This window comes from Sus scrofa, chromosome 1, assembly GCF_000003025.6.
Source record: "Sus scrofa isolate TJ Tabasco breed Duroc chromosome 1, Sscrofa11.1, whole genome shotgun sequence".
NCBI classification, from domain to species: domain Eukaryota; kingdom Metazoa; phylum Chordata; class Mammalia; order Artiodactyla; family Suidae; genus Sus; species Sus scrofa.
In genome coordinates this window covers 65,103,141-65,115,296 of record NC_010443.5, presented here as the reverse complement: position 1 = coordinate 65,115,296, position 12,156 = coordinate 65,103,141, and the positions used below count along the sequence as shown (strand labels likewise).

The 12,156-nt window shown below is 34.5% G+C and overlaps 1 long non-coding RNA gene across 3 annotated transcripts in view; it reads right to left on the bottom strand.

The window, feature by feature from the left end:
- Positions 1 to 12,156, bottom strand: part of LOC102160801 — a 973,686-nt gene that overhangs the window by 344,918 nt on the left and 616,612 nt on the right. For all 3 annotated transcript variants that reach the window (XR_002338692.1, XR_002338694.1, XR_002338699.1), the window contains one exon: positions 2,878 to 2,937. This is a non-coding gene — a long non-coding RNA (uncharacterized LOC102160801). The remainder of the gene's footprint in view (positions 1 to 2,877; positions 2,938 to 12,156) is intronic.

Here is a 12,156-nt window from a genome sequence, read left to right as displayed (position 1 = left end):
GCAGGAGGAATTCCTTCTTACTCTTGGGAGAATTGGGATTTTTGTGGTATTCAGGCTTCCAACAGATTGAATGGGACCCAACCATACTAGGGAAGGAAATCTATGTTACTTGATCTACTGCTTCAATGCTAATTTTATCCAGAAACATCCTCACAGACACACCTAGACTGTTTAACCAAATGTTCAGGCATTCCTCAGCCCAGTCAAATTAACACATAAAATTAACTATCATAAGCTTGAAATCAATTATGAAAATATGTAAAGAATCTATGTAATAGAAATTGGAGATCAAATGGCTCTCAGAATGATGGTCAAGTGTCATTCCCAAGAGCCTGTCTTGTACACCTGGGTAAATGTGACGTCACTGACTACTATGAGTTGCACCCGAAAAAGAGTAAATATAGAGGAGTTTAGGTTTGGAAGGATTGAGATAGTGCATGTGAGGCAAACCAGTACATAGGAGAGAAGTTTGCCCTGAAATAAAGGTATACTTTACATGGTAATTATAAGCATTCAGATGGACAACTTTCATATAAGCAATTAAAATAGCCAAATTATAACCACTCAGTATGGGCCTCTTTCACATGATCAACTATAAGAGAATACAGAGCATTAAGGTGATCTACTTTTCCTTAGAAAAAGAATAAATAGAAACAATTCTCCTCTTACACTGTATATGTAGATTCATTATATTTTAAAGACATTAATATATTGTTATTGAAGAATTTTAGGTCAGCTTTTTTTTTTTTTTTTTTGCTTTTTAGGGCCACATGTGCGGCACGTGGAGGTTCCCAGGCTAGGGGTCAAATAGGAGCTACAGCTACCTGCCTACACCACAGCCACAGAAAAGCAGGATTCAAGCCACATCTGCAACTTACACAACAGCTCAGGGCAACAACAGATCCTTAACCCACTGAGTAAGGCTAGGGATTGAACCCGCAAACTCATGGTTACTAGTTGGATGTGTTTCTACAGTGCCACCACAGGAACTCCTCAGTATTTTTTAAAATTGTTTGTGGATGTTATACTTTTTCAATTTTCTGTATCTTTTCATGCAGATGTTTTGAAATAATAGTAATAACAATATTTTGAAAACAAATCAATTCAGGTAAATAGCAATTCAATAATGGGGTATAAAAAAAATCCCTTAATTAAATTCCCTTTTGTTTCAAACTGTTTGTGTCTGTATAGATAGCACTTCCGTAACCTTGGACCTTGCTACATATAAAATGTATTTTTAACATATATGACATATTTTTATTAATCACAAATAATAATTATCTAGTTATTTTTTTCTTGTGTTTCATGAGAGAATACAATATGCGGCTATACCAAAAAATGAGTAAGTTCAATTCATTTGCAAAAAATATCATTTTCAGTATTATTTGCAAAGGCAAATAAGTTGATAGCAGCTGCTTATTTGACATTTAATTGTCCAACATAAGGCTCTCTGGGTGCCTCTAACTCCTCCTTATTCCTTAGCTTCCAAAAGTTCAGCCCTTTTGTGGAGCCTACCCTGGTTCCTAGAGATGGTGGAGCAATGTCTACACACTCTTGTTTCCAAACGTCTCTAGAACATGATTCACACAAAAAATGTATCACTTGCATTTATTGTTTCTTCTTATTTGCTTTAACTTTAACTCTGAAAGCAGATAGTAATCTCTTTGAGGTCAGGGTCTAACCTCTCTTCACAGCCCCTAGCAACAATTTTATTTTATTTTTGTGTGCTCTCTATATTGGGAGATTTACATAGGAATAACTGAAAGAAAGGAAATGAGGTAATATTCTGTATAGGTTACTGCCAGATAATTGGAAAATGGCTTCAAAGTTAAATGTATTGAACACATAATAACTTTATGCAGAATAGAAAATAAACAATCTTAGTCAACATCTTAGAACTAAGATCAAGCACCATGTGTGGCAAAATTGTGAGCAGATTTAATGACTTTTAACCTTGAATTATGATTAAAATAGATGGCATGACTCTAATATGTGTACGTGGAAATCATTTAAAAGAGAAAATAATATAAATAAAATTAAATTCCTTATCATAGAAAAGTTCAAAAGATTTATTTTTAGTAAAAAAAAAAAAAACCCTCTCTAACCATGTGAAATTTGTTCCTATTTTTAAAAAATATTTGACTAGGTTTATATAAAACTAATAAAGTTTTTCATTGTTTTACTTTTTTTGCAGCTTTTGTAGAATATTATGTATATATGGCCCCATGGATAATAATTTCTAAACATAAAGCATCTATGTTCACATATTCATTTCAAAGTGGAAATTCTATAAATTAAATTCCAATTTTGGGTTTTTTTTTCAAAAGTAAAAATCAAAATAAATTTGAAAAAACTGAAGGTTAGAAATTAATCCAAGTCCAGCAAACCAAGGTACTATTTCCTTGTGTATAAACTTCTTCAGCTCTACTAAGGCTGATATATTGCTTCCATGGGTATGACTAGTGCTCAAGGCCATAAATCTCTCTGAGACACATCTAAATTCCATTAAAATTTAAGAAAGAAGGCAAGTTTATTTTGTATTTTGTGGCTACATTAAAGGAGAAACTTTATTTTAAAATGGCTAGCTTTTTATCCTTAATTCTCTTTAAAATGTTCTAGGATCTTGTCTTAGATGAAATTTTAAATAAGGAAGGCCCTTTTTTACACTCAAACCCTTCTGATACTGTAGTTCATAGAAACATTATTTTCAAATGGGACACATGATGAATGCAGAGTAAAATTTAAATACAAATATCTAGGTAGAACTAGGTACCCTATTCCATTCTCACTAATTTTAATTTGTTATTAATCATTAATTAATCTAATCTTTGCTGTCTTATCAGAGTTCAACAGAAAAAAAAAAAAAATCAAGCTCACCTTCACTGGAAAGACCACATTTATCTTTCCAATTTTTCTTGTTCCTTTTCTCCTCCTTACCTACAAGAATGATAGAGAAAAAAAAATTCATATCACAGTGTGATGTCGCTGGTGTGTATAAAAAACCCTCAACAGTCATTTTCCCATCAGCGGTTTCCCTGCTGGCCAGCTTCTAAGTCTCTCCCCCTCCCCTTCTCCTCAGGTAGCTGGCTGCTAGATGTTTACTGATTAATTTGCATCAAATATTCTCCTAGCAACCAATGCTAGGATAGGATTAGATACTTTCCTAAAAGACTGTTTTCTGTTCAAAAAGCTTGGACTTTCTAAAACACCTAAACAGAAATAATTTTTAAGCAAAGTTGTAATATGATTCCCTCTTATTTTTTAAAGAAATTTCAGCCAATTACCTTTTATTGTTGTTTTTACTTGGGAAAATCAGCCATTTTTCCTTCTTAAAAATTTGCATTTGTGGACACACCCCTATTTATAACACAGATGATCTTGACAGTAGAATATATATTATGTATTTTAAATAAATCTACAATTCATGTGATTTTATAATTGATGGTGCAAGATATAGAAAACAAATAGATCTGGTTTCTAATGGCCAGTTTAGTTATATAAATAATATAGTTAATTGTCCTATAGAATAACTTTCATCTAAATAAAATGAAGCCTATTAAGTTTCAGTTAAGATTTACTTTACTGAAAAGTTAAAATATTTTTCTTTCACTTCTGAAATAGTGTTACTGTGTAAATTCCAGTAATGATTATTAACATCAAAGTATTATTTGACAGAAAGTGTAAACATAAGAGAAATTATAACATTATAATAATTCATGTCAATAACATTAAATAAACTGACCAACAGTACACAGTGATTATCTTAGCAGGTTATTGAAACAAGAGGAAGAAATATTTTATTATGTCACCTTAAGATTTTAATCTAGCAGAAAATAATACCAAAGAAGAAAAATATTTTAGTAAGATCAGTAATCGTTTTTAGGTTATTAATAATAAAATTGATGATATTTTACAATTTAAAAAATTCTAAGATTCAAAAATAAAACCCTATAGTTTAATCACTTGGTGAAAATAAAATATTTTTTCAGAGGTAAGAATAAAGCAGCAAATCTTTCATAAGAAAAAACTTACTAATTCAGCTTAATGGCTATTACACCTAGACTATTAGAAAGATTGCCATTTAAACAATTTTTCTTTTTCACTAATAGTTCATTGTTTTCTGTGTAGGTATTTCTTAAACTATGTACGTGCTTTTAAGAAATCTGAATTGTAAACACTAACCACTTTTTTTCTAAGACTTTTTATGTTGAAATCTAATTCAGATTTTAGAAATTAAAGCGATAGATACTGCAATGTTTTAGCATCTTGATAGGTCATTGCAAAGTGATACAATTTTTACTTTCAGAATATTAGAGATGTGGAAACTCCCATTTATTGAAGGCCTACGCTGTGCCAGGTGCACTACAAAGATGTTTAATAAAATACCTCTGATAAACCTTTCCAAAACAGTTGAGAAGATGTCAATATCCCAAAATTATAGATCTTCTCTGAGATTTAGATATGTTAAACAGCTTGCTAGAAATTATAGGGTAAGGCAAAGCCAAGTTGAAACTCATGACTGTGGGACTCCAAGTCTAATATTTTTCACTACATCAAACTGCCTCCCACAGTTATGGAGGTGAAAGCATTGTTCACCCTTCAAACACCTGGCACACTGTTGATGCCCAAGTTTCCCAAACCACTCATCCAGACTTGGTGTGGACTTTAAAAGGACTATGTTCTTCTCTCTGATGGCTTATTAAAACTCTCATCATTTTCAGATAGCAATTGCAAAAGACTAACTAAACTACATAGCAATATGAATGACTAAATATTCAGTTTTAAGTGTTTACTTTCATGTAAAAAATAAAATGGAAAATGCTTGGAGATATTGAGTGTGTGTGTGTAAAAAAAAGATTATTTCTCATAAATTCATGCACAGACATACACACTTACACTCAGGATACTTTTCTTCTCCTTCTTTGCATAGCCTTGTGTAAAAACACTCTGCTAAAGAGACTTAAGGGATAGATGCCTTGATACCCAGGTACTGACCTATCAAAAGGTTCCAAATCAATCATGTGGGTTAAGCCATTGGCCCTCGTTAAAACCATGGCTATATTTGTAATGAATGAGAAAATGTAGATAGAGAATAACCTGTTGTTACACTGCTGGGTTTTGATTCCCAGGTGAGTAGCATGGAGCAAGAGATTTAGACACAAGTTTTCAGAAAATGTGTTATTACAAATAAACCTGTTCAATAATGTCACCCACATCTTGAAAAGTATATCATGAAGAAATATGAGTTAAGTGCCTACTTTTAAAACATTAGCAAAAAAATAATGGTGAAAATTGCTATAAGAGGATGCAACACTAAAGGATAAAATGATGTTTTATATATCTCCTTATATCAAAAATGCAAGGTTGAATTCAGAGCTAATGCTCTATAGAGCTTAACATGACACCCTTACTAAAGGTGGAAAAGGAAATGACACCTAGAAGGAATAGTAAAGTGAGCAAAACATAACAAATACTAAAACAAATTCTGGAAAATATGTTGCAATGTTAAGAATTTGAAAATGTTTATGAATCAAGAGAGAAAAATAAGTGGTGTATTGCCTTAACTGTTTATGAACATGCAAAAGAGAGAAGTCCATCTACAGTAGGAAGCTGGTGACTTAGAAAAAATATCTTTTTAAAAAGAGACATCCTTGTCACTGTCCCCAAACATTCGCACAACTGTTTGTCAATTTTATCAGAAATTCTACAGAATATTAAGCAAATTAATATTTTGCAACACATTAAAAATATTTTAGGAGTTCCATTTGTGGCTCAGTGGTTTACAAACCCAACTAGTATTCATGATTTTGTGGGTTCAATCCCTGGCCTCGCTCAGTGGGTTAAGGTTCTGGCATTGGTATGAGCTGTGGTTGTAGGCCAGGACCTGCGGTTTCAATTCGATCCCTAGCCTTGGAACTTTCATATGCCACAGGTGTGGCTCTAAAAAAGCAATATATATATATATATATATATTTACCTTAAGAATACAGTTTCCTTATATATCCTAATACACCATCTATACCCAGCGAAGCTATTGTTTAAAGATGACAGTGGCTGGTAAGGTAGCCCCACCTGTGCATTCCCACAGAAGCCATTCTCACTGAATGATTTTCTTGGACACAAGGAATTCCAGAACTCTTTGATCCAACTCAGTGCAGCTCTCCACTTCAACTCCCACATCAGCATCATTTCTCTATTCCATCACTTTCAGTTCTCAATTCCAATTTTTACCATCATCCCAGAACCATCTGCTCATCTGATCAACTCATCCAACAATCCAAACTGGCAACTCTTCCTCTACATCATATTCACAACCATGATAACTTGAGGAAACTCATAAGCACCATTGTACCCAGGGTCTGGTAATGGCTTTATATAAAATAATAACTTCAAAAATTCAACTCTCTGATTACAATTCTGCATCCTTTTTCTTTTCTTCTGCATCATTTCAGTGACACCTGGGCTTCTACTCACTAAGGTTTCTGATTCCACACTCCCACTTTTTATCCCCTGGTTACCTTCCTCTTGAGTTCACTCCTCTCTATAACTGGCCTCAGGATGCTCCAGTTCACCAGTCCTATTCCTGCACGCAGACCCTGTACCCAAGGAATTCAAGGGAACATTTTGCTATTTCCAAACCTGGGTTGTTCATGGGATAGACTGCCTTTACAAATGTATTGCCTAGAGCAGCCCAGGCAGCTATGGCTATCCTTTACCAGTCAGTAATCAGCTTTTTCCTACCCCTCAGAGTACTTATTCACAATGGCTACTGTTATCCTCAAAAACTTTACCTAGCAGTTTGCCAGTATATGCTCTTTGCAAAGCAAAACAAAACAAAAAAGCCCAGATTTGTAGTGATCTTCAAGCTGCAGAGATTTCCACCATCGCCCATTTTAAAGGTATCAACGACACCTCTAAAAGCAGAATGGGAAGATATGTGTAGTAAGGAGCACATTGTTTATGGTATTCCCACCGGTAAAACATTGTACCTGTTCTCAGACACAACAGATAAAAAAAATAACATCAAGAGCACAGAAGATAGTATGGATGTAATGAATATTGAGTATTTTACCTTTGGTTTATTATAATTTAACTGTAAATTTATGTAATAAATAATAATGTTGTAATAATGACCATGTTTAACAACTGGCTCATGAAATTCCCCCAAACTTAGCAATCAGCTCTTGCTCTAGCCTATGCCAGCCAATGCCAGCACATCATTGTTTCTCCCATTGCAAACCTTCATTTCTCTTTGCCAATGATCCTGCCTCATACTTTACTGAAAAAGACTACACATAATCTCCTTAATGTCTTGCCCCCATATATACAAATTTCTTTGAAATTTTACTCACTCTGACCTCATTTCCAGCTGTCTTAGAAGTGTCCTTTAGTCTGTTTAAGATGGATTCTTTTACCTTGGTTATTATGATTTCCTCCCCACTGGCCCCAGAACTATGTGTCCTTGGCACTCCCTCTGTCTCCTATATGTACTCTCTCTCTGAGTTCATCTGTATAAACATATTCAAGAACCCCCATCAGTGAAATTAAAAACATCCCTTGACCCCGACCCTGTGTCTACATCTATCCATGTTCATTTTTTATAACTGCATACCATTTTTATCAGAGATTCCCTAGGAAGAACAATTCTTCTTAGCAGTTACTATATCCTTATCCTTGTTTCTTGCTTTTTTTCCTGAAATCTCACAACATTACTATAAGGGAAAATCATGAATCATCCTCAAAATGTCAAAATACAATTTTTTCCCTCAGTTCTGAAAAGATTGCTTTAAAAAAAAAAAAACTTTTCAGCATTTGACCATATTGTACCTTACTTCTTAAACTGCCTCTACTTTAACTGTTGTTTGGCCTTTGACAATCTGCAAACCTATGAGAAAATGGGCAGAGTATCCTTCATGAGCATCCCTGCAAGTACCACCTGATCAACCTGGTCTCTGCGCAGCTGGAAAGATGAAAGATGCTGACAAAGATCACTAAATATTTGTTGCAGCAAAGGCTGGGAGAGTTTTGGCCCGTCCAGATATAGGGAGAAAAGAAGCTCTTTCCTCTTTCCTTAATAGGGGATGGCCACCTGACAAAACATCTGGCTCCTATATCTATCCTCACTGAAGGGACTGCTGCTATTTATTGCACCCTAGCAGCTAGACCTGAAACACAAAATCTAGACAGAAGAAAATGACACATCTAAGGAGACCCACGAGAAGTGGGAAGATACATAGGACACTCAGAACAGGTGACTCCTATTGAAATAGAATTGAGGTGGAAGCAAAAACATAGCTTGAATAAAAAGTAAGAGCAATCAAGCAGATTCAAATTTAATATTTGTGTACACATGCCCACTTTGGATGAATATTTCCAAAGCACTGTCTTCTGGAATTAGGTCAGTAGCTCATTTTTCTTTCTTTAACCCCAACTCAAGAGACACCTCAGAAGGAGCAGGGATAGTGATGGATTCTGAAACCTACTATGAAAACTGGGGAAGATAAAAAGTGGTTAGGTTCTAGCATCAGAGAAAACTAGAAACTTCAGATAAGAAACAATTACACAGCAATGGCTTGCATGAATCGCAAACACCAAAAGATAACATTTCCTAGAGAATAGGAAAATATTGTGTTGGTAGGAAGGTAAAAGCTGGTCTAAAGAGCAAACTAGGAGTATTTAATGAAATCAAGTATTTAAATACCAAAAAACTGCTCATTTATGCTTCTGAGTAAATCAGAGCCACAGGATACAGTAGTGGTCTGTGTGCTGTGCAATTTCAGGGGGTAATTTTCATATGTAAATGTAATGCAAACTACATTTTCAACTAGATGTATTGTGCATAAAATCATATGAATACACCTGATTTTTTATAGATTACACACGTTCAAACAAATGTTAAACTGTTAAATTTATAACTAATTAAAACATATTGTGAATATGTGAAAAAATCTTTTGATATAAATACTCTAATTGAAATAGTTATATGCATTTCAAATAAAAGGGTAAAATACTAGGAAGTTTTAATGGTCAATGAAAGTTCTCTATTACGGTTAGAAATCTTTAAAAATGTATAGAGGCAAAATAAGAGATACTTTCTTTTCAACTAGATATATTGTGCATAAAATCATATCATTTCTTATCTTATTTCTTGAATTATTTTGTTTTGACCTGTCAATGAGATTTTTTTCCCCTGACCTCTCACAATTCGATATCTGGAATCCAGAAAAAAAAGATCTGTTTCCATCTGTTCCACTCAGAGTGATCAATATTTAGTTAAGTTCATGCATAATAACGAATATATATCTCCCAGAACGTGCTTCATCAAATTTTGGTATATAATTTTATCCAGGATCAGGACCTTGACAGAAGGATATCTGCATTTTCATTTTATTTTACAAGGGATGTGGGAATGCTGACTATCTACTTTCTGCTTTTTTCCCCCATATTATTGCTTTGTAAAGGGAAGCATTCTGCCATAGTGAAATAGACATGTGTTTCAGAAAATTCTCCCTTTAGGCCCAAACATGGGCTAACTTCAATAAATGAAAGTGGCATAGTTTACAGAATTGGTTTCTCACTAAGTACTTGAGTTGAATCAGCTTTTTAGATGCCTTCAGATTTTTAAGGAAAGCAAAAGAAAAAGCTTTCCTCCAGCATCAAGAAAACACTCTACCCAGATAATTGTCCCATTTAATTTGCATTCGAATGCATACTAAACTGAAAAAAAGCAACACTCAGGAGGCCAACCTGGTAGAAGTCTTCATATCAAGTAATAAAGGGATAGGTGAATAGCAAGAGAGGAAAAAGGGCTGAGAGGAATGACTGAATAGGGGAGACAGGTTGGTTGCAAATTCCCAAGGACAAGTTATCAACCTTTCTTTCTGCCTTATAGAAGAGCTCTCCTCTTCTGCTGGGGGAAAAAAATCTAGACAGCCTAAGAAATCAGCCGACAAACCTCATTATTGATGGCGTCAGGTGGTAGATCAATGCCAAAGGAAAATCAATGGTAAAAATATTTTTCAGTGGTGCATACAGATGAAGAAGCCATAGCAGCATTTCTTGATGGAAACGACAAAAGTCTGCAGCCACCCAGAGAGTCACTGCATCATAGGTGGCATGAACTTGTATGGTACTCTAGGGATACTAATTTGCCCTATATGATTTCCTGTGTTGTAGAATATGTAACTATTTGCTGTGAAAAGAAAAGAAGACAAAATACAGAGATTCCACTGAAAGTGAAATGTAATTTCTCATGCAGTATTTTGTTTTATGGATATTTACTATGTATACAGCTGTTTAGTTCATTAAAAATTAAAAAGTTTAAGAGCTACAGCAGTTACAAACTCAACTAGTATCCATGAGGATGCAGTTTTGATCCCCAGCCTCACTCAGTGGGTTGAGGATCCTGTGTTGCCAGGAACTGTGGTATTAGTTGCAGACACCACTCAGATCCTGCATTGCCTGTGGCTGTGGCATAGGCTAGCAGCTTCAGCTCTGATTTGACCCCTGGTCCAGGATCTTCCATATGCCGTGAGTGTGGGTCTAAAAAGAAAAAATAAAATAAAATAAAAAAAGTTTAAGAGCTAGAAATCATACCTAAATCAAAGAGCATGTTAGTTTTACATTTGAAGAAAAAATAATTGTGAAAATAATTTTCTCACACAGAAAGATAAAGTTCTAGAAAAATTGCATGTCAAAGGATTATTTTTAAGAATGAGAGAATGGCAGTAAAGCAATTTTAAAGAGTCACCTGGATTTATGGCCTCCAGTCCAAAATATCCTTACACCGTGTGATAACTGTCTTTCTAAATCATAGACCAGATCCAATCAGAGCACTCCTGCCCCAGAGCTCTTGAATCCTCTGAAGAAGTTATACGATCAAGATTATTCTCAGGTGAAATGGGGAGTTTTTGAAAGGTACCACTAGAGTTGGGTTCCCCCTGTGGTTAATGAAACATAACTTTGTATCCTCATTTATACAGATATCTTTCAAGCCTCTTAGGAGAGTTCTAAAAATCTTGTATATGTTATTGTGAACTCACACTTTCCCAAATTATATAAATTGTTTTGTATAAAGCTTTGGATTTGCCTTTAGGTGTTACCTAGTCAAAGTCAAGAGATAAACATATTCCTTGGTAAACAAAGGAATATCTACAGTTCTGCCATGACTGTATTCTCATTAGGAGAGAAAAACAATCTTCTTTAGATACTTTCACCAAGGAGAAGGAACACAGAACCTCACTTCAAGGTAAAAACAGGACAGAATTTCTAACAAGCCTTCATTTAACTTCACAGAGGAAATAAAGTACAGTTTACTAAGTATTATTGCTGTAAGTAATTTGTAAATTTCATGTCTTCTATCTTTTTTGTATTATACATAGCCTGTTTTCACATATTGATTTGTGGTTAAATATCCAAAATTGTCTTTGTTTAAGATTTTTATTTTTTCCATTATAGTTGACTTATAGTGTTCTATCAATTTCTACTGTAAGCAAAGTGACCCAGTCATACATATAAATAAGTAAATATATATATATATTCTTTTTCTTACATTATCCTCCATCATGTTCCATCACAAGTGTCACAAGTGAATAGTTATCATTCCCTGTGATATACAACAGGATCTCATTGCTTATTCCCTCTAAATGCAATAGTTTGCATCCATAACCCCAAACTCCCAGTCCATCCCTCCCCCTCCCCTTGGCAACCACAAGTCTATTATCCTAGTCCATGAGTTTCTCTTCTGTGGAAAGGTTCATTTGTGCCATATATTAGATTCCAGATATAAGGGATATCATATGGTATTGGTCTTTCTCTTTCTGACTTACTTCACTCAGTATGAGAGTCTCTAGTTCCATCCATGTTGCTGCAAATGGCATTATTTTGTTCTTTTTAATGGCTGAGTAGTATTCCATTGTGTATATACACCACACCTTCTAAGTTGTCTTTAAGTCTATGAAGAGCCCAGAAGCTTATGTCCTTCCCAGTGACAGTCTTGGATGAACAGAACTAGAAAAGGCAGAAGTAGAAACTTAAAGGAGGAAAACAGACTGATGAACTCTAGGGATCTATAGGAAGGTGGAAGCAGGGGCAGAAGAAGTAAGGGCATAGCAGCTGAAAACTTTTGAACCACCATAAATACTTTCTCTTGAACCT